The sequence below is a fragment of the Spinacia oleracea genome, chromosome 4 (assembly GCF_020520425.1).
Source record: "Spinacia oleracea cultivar Varoflay chromosome 4, BTI_SOV_V1, whole genome shotgun sequence".
Lineage (NCBI taxonomy): Eukaryota > Viridiplantae > Streptophyta > Magnoliopsida > Caryophyllales > Amaranthaceae > Spinacia > Spinacia oleracea.
The window spans coordinates 109,758,354-109,770,521 of NC_079490.1; the positions used below are offsets into that span (position 1 = coordinate 109,758,354).

Here is a 12,168-nt window from a genome sequence, read left to right on the forward strand (position 1 = left end):
TCTTTAGCTCTGAAAGTTTGTTTAGCCCATCTTGGGGGCTTGTCTTCGTTTTGAGTTCTTCAAATCCGTAGATTTGCTAAGAGACTCGGCTTGCTTCTAGCTCTTCAAATTCGTAGATTTTCTAAGAGACTTGCCTTGTTTTTGAGTTCTTCAGATCCGTAGATCTGCTAAGAGACTCATTTTGTTTTCGAGTTCTTCAGATCCGCAGATCTTGTAAGAGACTCATTTTGTTTTCAAGTTCTCCAGATCCGTCGATCTGCTAAGAGCTACTAATACAAAAAAGGGCATAGAGTACTGTTGAAATACACTTTATAGGACGCCTTAAAGGCGTTCTCCAACTTAACGCGCTATAAAGTTTATAAAACGGGTAAAAGAAGCGTTTTATATAGATAGTCATAAAGTACAGTGATAAGAGATAAGCGTCCTCTATTCCCTTCCTAAAATCAGAAAATAAAGAAGAAATATAGAACGGTTAACGTACATAGCCGTCTCTTATACTCTATAATAATGCGCGCCTTCCGTACATAACCGTCCTCTATTCTTCCTGTTAAATATTGAGATACATAACACCTTGCGTACATAGGCGTATTATATACTTCCTGTTTAATATAAAAATAGAAAGCAGTTTCCTTACACAACCGTTCTATATTCTACCCTTTTTTTTTTATATTATAGTTGCACACGCGTCCCTAAAATAGGATATTACAATTCTAGGTCCTATATGTAAACCAAATCTTAATAGATAAAATAGAAATGATATCCACGCGATCTTTCTAAAAATAATTTCATTCAATAATAAAATAATATTGTTCATTCAATAACAAGATCCTATTATTCATTGACAAAATATAAATGATCTACCCAAGTACGGCAAAAACAAAATCCAATATCAATAAAAAAAAATAAAAAAATTGTAGCGGAAGAGCTTTGGTAGAATGGTAGCAGCAACAACGTATTGGGGATTGTATAGCAGCAGCAACTGGGGATGGTGTAGCAGCAACAATAGCAGCTTCTGAAGCAAGAACAACTTCTGCAGCAACATCAACTTCTACAGCAACAGTAGGGACAATATCGGTGCAATTGTCTACTGGTGGTAGACTAGCTTGGCAGTTCGTCTGCAGGACTGAACTGAGGTAATTAACCATCTCCTTGAGCTAGCTTAAGTCACACTAGATCATCGTCAAAAAGGATATCAAATATACTAATTAGTAATTACTAAACCTAACATAAGATAGAAAATGCACCTTAAGATGAATGGAGTTTTCAATTTTGATGGGACTGTATCACCAAAAAGGCTGGCCTCATCTGCCATCCTATACAAGACTCTTCGCACAATCTCACCCAAGTACATTCCTGATATCATTTTCTCAAATATCTGTCACAATATGTGGATATTGTTTAGAGTTTGTAAGATAAAAGGAATACGCAGATTTGAGGGTCACGAGAGAAATAAAGAGGACAGAAAAAGAAGAGGATAAATTTGGAACGTTGAGGGGGAAACAAAGAATCAAGGATAGCAGAAAAGACTCACCATCTCCCCTGATTTGGGAAAAGGACCATGCCAATATGCCACTTGTGAATTTCACTAGCACGTTCGACATAAGCTGCGTTTATTCCAGTACCCAATATAACAGCAGCAATTACATCTTTATGGTACCTACCTCTAGCTAGGGTTCCAACTGTATCGTTGACCTGAACCATTATAGAAGGTAAAATGATATCAAATATACTGTAAGTTAAAAACATCTACTTATAGAGGAGAAAGTAAAAACTAAAAGAGAAAGGACCATCACAATTTTGTTCAAGCAAAGAACTCTTTACAAAAAGAACAAGACTACAATGATTGATTGCTAGGATATAATCTAATCACCAGAAAGAACATAGCAAGTACTCGTATTAGTCCACTACAGGCAACCATGCCTCCAAAGACATCTCAAAGCACAACTTGAATAAGTACAATAATCATAACATGAATTTACCATAACTTATCTGTTATTTGTAAATGTTAACCTGAACCCAAATAATTCACAATAATAGAAAATTTAAGGCAACTAACCATTGGAGAAGCGAAAAAAACAAAGGAGGTCGTGATTTACCAATGCGAGTTTTGTTTTATCAGCAGAAAATATCACTTCCTGTAAATTTAAGAAAGAAAAATCAGATTGAAATTTTGGGCACACGATCATATTCAGGCATGAGAGCGCCCACTAAGGCATGGCCGGCCTCTACACAAAAAGGAAAGCTTAAAACAGTTACAACCTATAGGTTAGCACTATCAGGCGAGAAGTTTACTAGGCTTGATCATTTTATCTTAACCCACCATGATATGCTACTAAATGCTTCGTCTCCTCGGAAACATCTGCGTTTTTCTTCTCTGGACCAGCAATGTTCTCTCCGAGCACATTATTCTCATCACTGTAAATAGCAAGAATGCAAATTACAATGATCCTAGCACATTGCAGTATTAGAACCTGGGAGCAACCAACATTGTAATTTGTAAACATCATATTAACCTCAACAAGACAACCACCTTTATAACAGACCACCTCAACTCAAGGCAAGGGCAGAAAAAGGGTTATGAGGATTGGATACGTGCATTCCCTTTCATCAACCAAACTGGTTACTTTCCCCCCTAACACATTTTGTATAATAACCAGGTGTCTTAATTGAAACAGATGAAAACAACTAGGTGCCTTAATTGAAACAGATGAAAACAAAAGACAAAGAAATCCCACCTTTAGGTTTACAGAACTAATTTGACAGGAGTTTGTAAAATGAAAAATGCAGATTCAAAATCCCTTGTGAACCTCAAGGCTACAGTTTCATCTATAAGCATAGTTATGGTAAAATGACAAGCTTGCATCATCATCATCATCATCTACACAAACTAATTTTCGTAATATGTTGCTAGAATTACACAAATTTCTTCGTTAATGCCTAAAACTTCAGATAAACAAATCATCTGATCTAATATAAAATTTATTCTTAAAAAGTATTTCCCCCTCCTCCTCTTTCTTTCTTTAACTGGGAATTTCAATATAACTCGACTTAAATCATATAAACTTAAAACTAAATCAGTTTAAAGGACTTAGTTTATCAGATTCATTCGGTAAAAAATCATGAATTGTTCGGCTTAATTATTAATCAAGCATCAATGATTCGATCTAAAACTTGAATGAAAGTTTCTTCCACATATAAAATTCCATACTTTGACATTGTAATTTGATAATTAACAATAATCATAATCCCTAGGGTTATTAGTTGAAGGATAAATATGCAGAACAAAATTAAGGATACCAACCTTGAAATTTGGAGTGGTGGGGAGTCGATCGGCGTTCACCGGATGTTGAAAAGGAGCGGCGGCGGTATTGCAGTACGGCAGTACAACGGCACAGCGAGGGAGAACGGGTAGTGGTGCGCGGTTTTGGGATTTGGTTTTGCGGGAGATGGATTTTGGGGTTTATATTCTGTGAAACACTAGTAATACGAGTAGTTGAGTTTTACTGATAAGAGTTTCATTTGTATTTGGTTTTGGGTTAACCCTAAAATTTAAATTTTTGTTCAGTTAATTAGATTTGGTTTTAATTTCATTCTACCGTCAAGGTTAATAGTACGCATATATCATTACCGCTTTATATGTTATGAGTCGTATATATGTATTTATTTATTTTAATTTTTTTTTATCGTGGTAAAAAATACGAAACTGTTAAGTAAGGCAAGCGCTCTATATTCTTTTTCCACGGAACAGTTATCAGGGAAAGGCGTTCTATATTCTCCTGAGAAACGCCTACCACACTTAAGCGTTCTCTATCCAGTGTCACTTATTTTAACTTTTGTAGTAGTGGAGGTTCGTTTTGTTTTTGTTCTTCCGGTTTCTTGCGGTTCGGAAACCTAGGCAAGAAACCGCTAGTCTGGCTCTTAGTTTTGACTTCGGCGATCCGTAGATCTGAGCCGAACTCGTTATAACTTGATTCGAGAGACTGTTGTTGCGAACAGAGTTTTCCGAGGTATCGCAAATCCGAGGATTTTGGACGACACCTTGGGCGTTGGTTTCCTGGGTTGGCCATTTCTTGGAATTTTATCCAAGGAATGGTTAACTCGGTTTTAATTTTAACTTCGGATTGATCATTTCCGAGGTTGCATGCATATAATGGAAAGACAATTAAATAAAAGAGGGAGATATGTTTAATGAAACACATGGTGCCAAGGGCTTTCCTCTTCTCATTAAACGACTTACTTGGATTACAAAGAAGGTTTGATCATACAAAATATTTCTTGAGAACATCGGCATTCCAATGGTTCTTCAAGATTGTTCCATCTAATTGTTTAAGCATAAAAGTGTCATTCCTCTTCTCAGAGTGGATGATGTATGGTCCCTCCCAGGTTGCTGAGAGTTTTCCATGGATCCATCCTTTCTGAACTGCGGCAGCGTTTCTTAGCACTAGGTCGCCGACCTTCAGGGGTCTGGCGTTGACTCTTCGGTTGTAATGCTTGCTAACCCTTTGTAAGTATGATGCATTGAGAGTTGTGGCGTCGTTCCGGGCTTCATCTAGTAGATTGAGAGCTTCGAACAGAAGTTGGTTGTTGTTTTCTCCATGGACTCCATCATACTTGTTGTATGACTAGATCCTCAAGCTCTCTGTTTTGATTTCTACAGGGATGACAGCCTCGGAACCGTACACCAAATGGAAGGGCGTTTGTCCAGTGGCTTCTTTCTCGGTGGTCCGAAGGGACCAAAGCGTTCCAGGAAGCTCTTCTAGCCATTTTCTCTTCTCGTCCTCAACTCTCTTCTTGAGTGCGTTGAGGATGAGTTTGTTCACGGCTTCGGCTTGCCCGTTGCTCTGAGGATGGCACACTGCTGAGTAAGCAAGGTGGATACCGAACTGCTTGCACCAACTTTGCAGTGGGGTGCTGTCCCATAGTCGAACACCATCAGCCGTGGTATGCCGAACCTTGTGATGATGTTTTGCCAGATGAACTTGCGGACTTGTGTTTCGGTGATGGAAGAGACTGCCTCGGCTTCAATCCACTTGCTGAAGTAGTCAACGCATACTATCAACCACTTCTTCAGGTTCATAGCCGAGGGGAAGGGACCGATGATATCCAACCCCCATTGTGCGAATGGTAAGGGGTAGAGTGTTGATTGTAGGGTTGAGCTGGTTGGTGGATAGACGGTGCAAATTTCTGGCATTTCTCAGACTTACTTGTCATCGTTTTTGCTTCTGAAACCATGGTGGTCCACCAGTATCCGGCCCGAAATGCCTTATGTGCCAAGGCTCTACCTCCAATGTGATTTCCACATATGCCGAGGTGGATCTCTCTTAGGATGTAGTCAGAATCGGTTGGCCGACACACTTCAGCAGTGGGGCTGAAAATGAATTTCTCATGAGCTCTCCGTTGGCATTAATGATGAACCACCTGTTGAATCTTTTCAACTTTCTTACTTGCAGCTTGTCTTCTGGAAGTTCTTCCCTCTCCTTGTATGCTATGACTGCGTCCATCCAGCTCGGGTCGGGACGTAAATTGCATACTGTAGGGGGTGGCAAATCAATGCTCCTTTCTTGGTGAACTTCCACATGGACCGACCTGTTTAGGTCGATGAGCGTTGAGCTTGCAAGTTTTGAAAATGCGCCAGCTTGTGTATTCTGGCATCGGGGGATGAGGATGACTTTGAATTATCTGAACTTTGACGTTAAGGATTTGATTTTTGCAAGGTAAGCTGTCATACTTGGCCATTTGGCCTCATACTCCCCTCGGATTTGGTTGGCTACAAGCTGTGAATCAGTCTTGAGTCAAACATATTCGGCTTCCAGAGATAAGCAAAGCTCTATCCCTGCGATTGCAACCTCGTATTCGGCCTCGTTGTTAGTTGCTTTGAAGCTAAATTTCAGGGCATACTCTATGTTTTTTCCCGTTGGAGGGATCAACATAATTCCGCCTCCCAAGCCGTTTACTGTGAAAGATCCGTCAGTGTAGACTTCCCAAGTGCTCTTTGTGTCATCCAACATATCTTGGTATGAGCATTCGGCCAAGAAGTCAGCGAGTGCCTGCGCCTTGATAGCTGTCTTCGGCTGATACTTGCAGCCAATCTTCCCGACCTCTCTATTTTATCTAGTACTTTTTCGAGCAGTTGGTCGGTCAATACTACGATCTGATGAGAGTCGAAGCAGGGTCTTAGCTTTCGTGCAACTACCACCACTGCATAAGCTACTTTCTCAATGAGTGGGTACCGAGTTTCGGCACCTGTTAGAGTTCGACTGGAGAAGTAGATTGGCTGTTGCTTCTTCTCTTCCTCCCGAAGGAGTACTGCACTTACGGTCCTGGGACTAACTGCGACGTATAAGTATAGTGTTTCCCCCTCTTACGTTCTAGCTAGTGTCGGTAGTTGGGCTAAATGAGCCCTGAGCTGTTGGAACGCATCCCTTTGCTCCTGCTCCCATGTTAGCTCGGGGTCCACCTTCCTCGGGACGCCTTTCTTTTTGATGGGTTCTGTTCTCCTCCTGGGAGGGTCTTTGGTTTTAGAGCTTTGAAGAAGGGAGCCTCTTTATCCTAAGCTTTCGATATGAATCTTGACAGTGCGGCTAACCTGACAGTTAGTCTCTGCACGTCTCTTTTTCTAATGCTGCTTGGACTTTGTCCGGGTTTGCATCGATTCCCCTCTCGCTCACCATGAATCCGAGGAACTTTCCTGACTTAATCCCGAAGACACACTTCTTTGGGTTAAGTTTCATGTTATACTTCCTTAGATAACCGAAGGTCTCGGCCAAGTCTTTGATGTAATACTCTTCCTTGATGCTTTTCACTATGGAATCGTCCACATAAACCTCGACATTCCTTCCCTTTTGATCGGCGAAGACGTGATCAACTAGCTTTTGGTAGGTTGCTCCGACGTTTTTCAAGATGAAGGGCATCATTTTGTAGTTGAAAACTCCTGCACTTGTGATGAGTGTTGTCTTCGCCCTATCATCGGGGTGCATGAATACTGGATGGTAACCTGAAAAGGTATCCATGAAGCTGAGCAACGCATGATTGCTTGTAGAGTCTACCAACTGATCTATCCTTGGCAGGGGATAGCAATCTTTGGGGCAAGCTCGGTATAGGTCCGTGAAGTCTATGCACATGCGCCACGAACCGTTTGCTTTTTTGACCATCACCACATTGGCCAACCATTTGGGGTACATGTATGGCTCGATGAAACCGGCCTCTTGCAGCTTTTTCACCTCCTCGACGATGGCTTTGTTTTTCTCCGAGGAGTAATTCCTCTTTTTTTGTTTGATTGGTCGGGTTTCGGCGTTGACATCCATCTTGTGACATATCATCTTCGGATCTATCCCTGACATGTCAGCCGTCGACCATGCAAAAATATCCTTGTGATCCTTGAGTAGTTGGATCAAATCGATTTGAAGTCCCGAGCTTAGGCCTTTGCCTATTCGGACACTCATGTCTGACTCATCTTCGAGGAAGATATCCTCCATTTCTTGATCTTGCTCGGGAGAAGCGGTTTCGGGCCGAGCATCAACCTCTGCGGGTTTCACCAACTTGCTCGGTCCAGCGTTTCTCCTCTTTGCCTCTTTTTCCCCTCTTTGGGGGTCGAATTGATCTTCACCATCTTCAGAACCATCCCCCAGCCTTGGCTTTCGGATGGCGGTGTGGCAAATTCTTCTTGCGACCTCCTGATCCCCTTTAACTCGTTCGGCGAAGCCTGCGTCCGAGACATATATCATCAATTGATGGTACGTGGATGGGATTGCTTGCATTATGTGTATCATGATGCGTCCTATGACGATGTTGTACACTGAATCGCAATCCATCACTAAGAATTCTTCTCGGACGTTTCTTTCTGCTTGGCCTTGGCCAACTGTGACTGGTAGGGTGATCTTTGCTCGGGGAATTGCTGCGGAGCCGTTGGAATCGATCAGCGGGTAGCAGTTCCTGAAGATGATGCTTACGTCGCTTCGCCCATCCACCAATACTCTATGAACATTGTGGTTGTTGAGATCCATGGATATTACCAAAGGATCCTCATGTTTGTATTGGACTTAGAGGCAGTCATCAACGGTGAAGGTCATGTTTGGAGGATGGGGCTCGTTATCCCCACAGCGCTGAAGTTGACTCAGTGGGAAAGTGCTGTTAAGTGGTTCTTACTGGCATGGTTGGAGTTCTGCCCCCTGAACACCACTAAGATGTAGTTTTTCTTTTGCCAATTCAAGTGGCCTCGTAGATCCTTTTCTGGGCTTTCTCTTATAGTTTGCCATTTGTGGCTTTTTCCTTTTCCTCTCTTCGCTCTAACAAGTACTGCTCCAGGTAGCCTCGGCGGACGAGGTCCTCGATGTTGTCTTTCAGCGCATTACACTCCTCGGTGTGGTGGCCGAAGTCATCGTGGAACTCACACCACTTGTTCTTGTTTCTGCGAAGGGGGTTGGTTCTAAGCTTCCCGGGTAGTTTCCACTTTTCATCGTTCTTGTGGAGGCTGAAAATCTCTTTTCGGGGCAGAGAAAGTGGAGTGTAGTTTGTATATTTGGGTTGAAGTTCACCCTTTGTCCCGTCTTTCTTTGGGCTCGCATCTCTAGCGCCCTGTTTCTCTTTCCCCTTTCTTGAGCTGCCCTCGGGCTTGCTCTGATTGGTTTTCATATCCCTCGGGTTCGAGGACCCTTTCAGCCTGGCAGCAGCTTTGTTGAACTCTTCGGTTCTGATGAATGCATCTAACATTTGGAGCATGTCGGCTATTTTGGTGGGGTCTTTCATCGATAGTTTGTCGCGGAACCTCCCTTCCTAGAGGGCGTGCTTCAAAGCGAAGATTGCCACATCGGGCTGCAGATTTGGGATGTTGGTTGATTCCTTGATGAACCGAGCCATGTAGTCAAGGAGACTTTCATCTCTCTCTTGCTGAATGGAGGTTAATTCGGCGGTAGTTCGTTCGGGGCGATTGTTGCTCACGAACTGTACGCAGAACTTTTCCTTCAAGTCTTTTCAACCGTCGACCGTTCCCTTCGGCAGCGATCTGAACCACTCTCATGCCATTCCGGTTAGCGTAGTTGGGAAGTACTTGCACCAACAGGCTTCGGAGTAGAGGCTCAGGAACAGCTGCTGCTCGTAGGAGATGACATGTTCTCTCGGATCCGTAGTCCCGTTATATGTTAGAGGCGCTGGCAGCCCAACCTTCGGTATCTCTTCCATGATCAATTCTTCCGTGAATGGGGATGACGTAGGGGTCATGATCCTCTTCCCCATCCTCGCTCTTATGCCTCCACTCGCCGAGGTTCTAGGATTTGAACGTTTGGGTGTACGTCGAGGGCTAGGGTGTACATTCGATCATGCCTCATGTGTCTTCTCCTCATCGACCGGCTGCTGACCTCGGGTCGCTCACTGGATCTGCTCGACTCACCTAATCTCTCTTGAATCGATGGTCTCAACCTGCTCAGTACCGAGCTTCGGATCCGAGTGTTCTATGTGGTCGATTTGCTTTGGAGAGCTTGCAGAGTAGGTGATGGCCTTGCGAACCATTCTGGTTTCTGTTGGGCCCTTTTATGAGAATCCCACGTACTTTCCAACCACTTTGATTTGAGGTGAGTTCCTGACATGGGAGGAAGCACTCGGTCCGGTCTAGCAACCTCTTCACTAGGAGGCATGTTCAGCTGCCGCCTAGTGATCCTCTCTTGTCGGCGGTCATTTGTCAATCTTTGCTCCTTCTCATTGAAGAGGAAGTTTTGCATGATGGTTATGGCCGCGGTGAGCTCTTCCCGGGTTGGGACTGGTGGTCTTGCGGTCATGGCGGTCGTATCCCTGCTCGGCTGTGACTGTGGTTGTATCTCTGCTTCAGATTCCGAATCCGTGCGAACGAGTACATCGTTATCAGCGTTGTGATCAATGTTTTTGTCCATTTTTAGAGAAAAAATGGTTGATTTTTCAAGGCTTTGAAGTGTTCTTCCCCACAGACGGCGGAAAATTGTTCCGGTGTTGAAACAATGGGCTTCGTATGAAGGCCCTTTTTGTTGGTGTGGAAGATCTTGCTTGCTTGAATGAATTGTGTCCGAATTTACCTGCACAATGACAATGTCACTAGCCTCGGGGGTGTTTCCGAGGAAATCCCCTCTGATGCCTAAGTAAGAACAATGCTCGGATTCTAGAGAGAGTTCTCTAGAGAGTAGTCTTAAGGCAATAAATTGGACGTACCTAGACCAGAAACTGATCCTTAGTCCTTTTCAGGTACTTTAGGATATTTAGGAATATCTTTCCAATAAGCAGTATGTCGTCTACATACAAGACTAGGAATGCAATTTTACTCCCACTGACTTTCTTGTATACACAGGATTCTTCCTGATTCTTGATGAAGCCAAACTTCTTGACTTCTTCATCAAATCCTTTATTCTAGCTCCTTGATGCCTGCATTAATCCATAGATGGATTTCTTAAGCTTGCATACCTTTCCTTGATTCTTTTGATCGATAAAACCCTCCGGCTGTGTCATAAACAGAGTCTCTTCAAGAACACCATTCAAGAAGGCAGTTTTGACATCCATTTGCCATATTTCATAGTCATAAAATGTGGCAATCGCAAGGATTATCATAATAGACTTAAGCATAGCGACTAGAGAAAAGGTTTCATCGTAGTCAACACCGTGAACTTGCCTGTAACCTTTTGCTACCAATCTAGCCTTGTATACGTATACAATTCCATCCTTGTATTTCTTCAATTTGAAGACCCATTTGCATTCGATAGGTGTAAACCCATCCGGCAAATCTACCAAATCCCAGACTTGATTTTCAGACATGTAGTCTATCTCAAATTTCACGACCTCTAACCATTTAGTGGAGCTTGGGCTCGTCATAGCTTGCTTGTAGGTCATAGGTTCATCATAATCTAATATGAGAACATCTAAGTTTTCAGTCAAGAGGACGCCTGTCCATCTGTCCGGCTGAACCTTAGTTCTATGTGACCTACGAGGGGCAACAACGTCTTGAGGAACTACTCTCACAGGCTCTTCTAAAGGCCTTGGAGGTTCTTCACCTTGAACTGCTTCTAAAGAGTTCTTTGTTCGTTATTCGCCTCGAATCTCTTCGAGGTCTATTATTCTCCCACTTGTCATTTTGGAAATGTGATTTCTTTCCAAAAAGACACCGTCACGAGCAACGAATACCTTGTTCTCTGACTTGTTGTAGAAGTAATACCCCTTCGTTTCTTTTAGATACCCAACGAAGAAACATTTGTCAGATTTTGGTTCGAGCTTGTCCGAAATTAACCGCTTGACATATGCTTCGCAACCCCAAATCTTTAGAAAAGACAACTTTGGAAGTTTCCCAGTCCATAATTCGTATGGAGTCTTTTCAACAGCGTTTGACGGAGCACAATTCAGTGTGAGTATGCTGTTTGCAACGCATGTCCCCAAAATTGTTAAGGAAGTTCGGCTTGACCCATCGTTGACCTGACCATATCGAGTAAGGTCCTGTTTCTCCGTTCCGACACTCCATTCCATTGAGGTGTCCCCGGAGCAGTTAATTCAGAAAGAATACCGTATTATTTTAGATGGTCATCAAACTCATGGCTAAGATATTCACCTCCTTGATCTGATCTTAGAGCTTTGATTTCATGCCATGTTGATTCTCTACTTCATTTTGAAATTCTCGGAATTTCTCAAACGATTCAGACTTGTGTTTCATTAAGTAAATATAGCCATATCTACTGAAATAGTCCGTCAACGTTATGAAATAACTGAAATCACCTCTAGCTTTCGTACTCATAGGCCCACATACATCCGTATGTATTAGCCCTAGTAGTTCGCTTACTCTTTCTCCCACCTTTGAGAAAGGTCGCTTTGTCATTTTGCCAAGTAAACATGAGTCGCATTGATCAATCTTCTCTAAGTTGAATGCTTCTAGAATTCCCTTGCTTTGAAGTCTTTCCATGGGTTTTGTGTTTATATGGCCTAATCGACAATGCCACAGATATGTGAGATATGAATCACCAGTTTTAGCCTTTGGTATTTATGTTATAAATGTGTTTGCTCGTATCTAGCACATATAGACCATTCTCTTGTTGTGCTGAACCATAAAACATTTCATTCAAAGAAAAAGAACAACTATTGTCATTAAATTGAAAACTAAAACCTTTAGAATCCAAAATTGAAACGGAAATAATGTTTCTAGTGATACTAGGAACATAGTAACAGTTT

At 42.5% G+C, this 12,168-nt stretch overlaps 1 long non-coding RNA gene across 2 annotated transcripts; it reads right to left on the bottom strand.

Moving 5' to 3' along the window:
- Positions 1–773: 773 nt before the first annotated feature.
- Positions 774–1,608, bottom strand: LOC130471536 (uncharacterized). 2 transcript variants are annotated; one of them, XR_008932083.1, is made up of 3 exons: positions 1,532–1,608; positions 1,245–1,375; positions 774–1,169 (listed from the first exon to the last, which is right to left on the bottom strand). It is a non-coding gene; the product is annotated as an uncharacterized lncRNA (long non-coding RNA). The 2 variants fall into 2 exon arrangements; XR_008932084.1 differs by having other exon boundaries at positions 776–1,158.
- Positions 1,609–12,168: the final 10,560 nt, after the last annotated feature.